Source organism: Muscardinus avellanarius (genome assembly GCF_963383645.1).
Source record: "Muscardinus avellanarius genome assembly, chromosome: 10".
Lineage (NCBI taxonomy): Eukaryota > Metazoa > Chordata > Mammalia > Rodentia > Gliridae > Muscardinus > Muscardinus avellanarius.
The window spans coordinates 22,042,197-22,044,200 of NC_137796.1; the positions used below are offsets into that span (position 1 = coordinate 22,042,197).

The window sequence follows — 2,004 nt, forward strand, 5'->3', positions numbered from 1 at the left end:
CATGGGACAAAGAGGTTACACTCCAGAGAAAGGGTCTAAAGGAGTCTGCTCTGGGAGTAGAAAACAGTATGGTGTCTTCCACCTGGAGAGTTTTTATTCAGCCTGGAAACCTTTCCCCCTCATCCACATGCATTTAGTAATATGAAAAAGAGTTCACTGTCTCTTTTTCTCACAACAGCTGAGTGTGTCTGCACTGTTTTGCTTTGCTGGAGACTTTTTTGGGGGAAGTCTAAGTGAAACCCTGGGAGATGAAGGCAGTGTCTAAAACAGCAGTGATAGCTTCTTATCTCTTCCCATTAGGTCTGAATCTTCTGTCCCATTTCTTTCCTCTTCTCCTCACCTTGAATCTACCTAGCTAATAGGACTTGGGAAAATGTCAATTTCCTGGATATACTTTTGAAGATATGTAGTAGTAGGGTTGTGGGGGTCTGTGGCTGAGGGTCTGCATTATGGCTAGGAGAGGTCAGCAGAAGCAGCCAAGTCTCTGAGGTCATAAAGCAGGAAAAATCAATGTCAAATAAAATGTGACAGGAGTTGGATTCCTGAAAGATACCTTTGAGTTTAAATATGTTTACTTAAATTTCCCAATTCTGGACAAGGATCAGTCCCAGAAGATGGCAGCGGCAGGGCATTTCTGTGTTAAACTGGCTTCAGATTCAGAGAAATGTGATGCTCTTTCCAGCTGATGTGATTGTAAGAATCTTTTCTACTTCCTGGTGGGTACCACCGTGATATGGCACAGCTTCAGCTGTGATTGGGTTATTATACCCCTGCATTGACAGGAACCTAGGAGAACCACATGAATTTAAAAGAGAGTGGTCCAGCGTGATGTGGTGTGTAGCCGTCCTTGTTGGTATAAATCATGCCAGTGCTAAAGTGGATTTGATAATAACATTCATCTGTCTCTCACACTGACCATATTATCCATTGGGCTGTGGTGGACTTTTGACAGACCTAGAAGTGGCTTTGGCCTTGGAGTAGGAATCGCTTTCTTGGCAACTGTGATCATTCAACTGCTAGTCCACAATGGTGTTTTTCAATATAGATCTCCAGATTTTCTCTAAGTGCATTCTTGGTTACTCTGTATTTTTTGCTGGAAGTATAACAATGGGAAACACTGGCTGAGAACTTGCAATGTATGAATGTAAAGTTATTGCAGAAAAATTTCATCAAGAATGAAGAAGTCAAAAGTATATCTTTTGCACAGGAAAACAAGAAGAAAAATCCATGTAAATGAAAGATACGCCAACAAAACTTTGGACTGTGAAATTGCCAGGAAGCAAATTTTCTCTTGATTGGTGTATATAGATATACACACACACATTATTACTGTAATCTGTGATTGCTCCTACTGTAAATCAATTACAAACATTTATGCATTTGACTTAAATAACTGTAAAATATATATGCATTACATTTAAAAACATGTTAATGGATGAAAATTTTAAATTATTTTTTAAACCTACCATACATTGTATCACAATGTAGATGTGCCAAAATATTCTCATACTGTCATGAAGAATACAACAATGCTTTGAAAGAATTATAAATCTAGTGAAATAAAATAAGAAGAAAGCCAAAAAAAAGCAACAAGCAGAAAATGGGAAGCTGGCATTTTCTCTTTTGCTTACTGTTGTGCCTTTTTATTTTTCTATTCACCGCAATATGAATTGTGAGTGTCCCAATGTGCAATTCGTTTCTATTTGGATGTTGTTTTAGGGAATTTTGAGTATTATAATATATAATAAAGTTGGGTGTGGTGGCACACGCTTATAATCCCAGCACTTGTGAGGCTGAGACAGGAGGATTGCATGGGTCCAAAGCCAGCCTTAGATACTTAATGAAGCTCTCAGCAACTTAGTGAGACCCTGTTTCCAAATAAAATATAAAACAGGTCTGGGAGTATAGCCCAGAGGTAGAAAAGCCCCTGGGTTTCACCCCCATTAACGCAAAAAATAAAATAATAATATATGATGAATATTAACTTCTATAGAATGGTTTTAA

General features: G+C 38.1%; 1 pseudogene across 1 annotated transcript; it reads left to right on the forward strand.

Annotated features, from left to right (window-relative positions):
* The first annotated feature begins 828 nt into the window (after positions 1–828).
* LOC308267729 (insulin-induced gene 2 protein-like) lies at positions 829–1,179 on the forward strand (annotated as a pseudogene). Its single transcript has one exon. The product of its transcript is annotated as an insulin-induced gene 2 protein-like (transcript).
* The last annotated feature ends 825 nt before the right edge of the window (positions 1,180–2,004 follow it).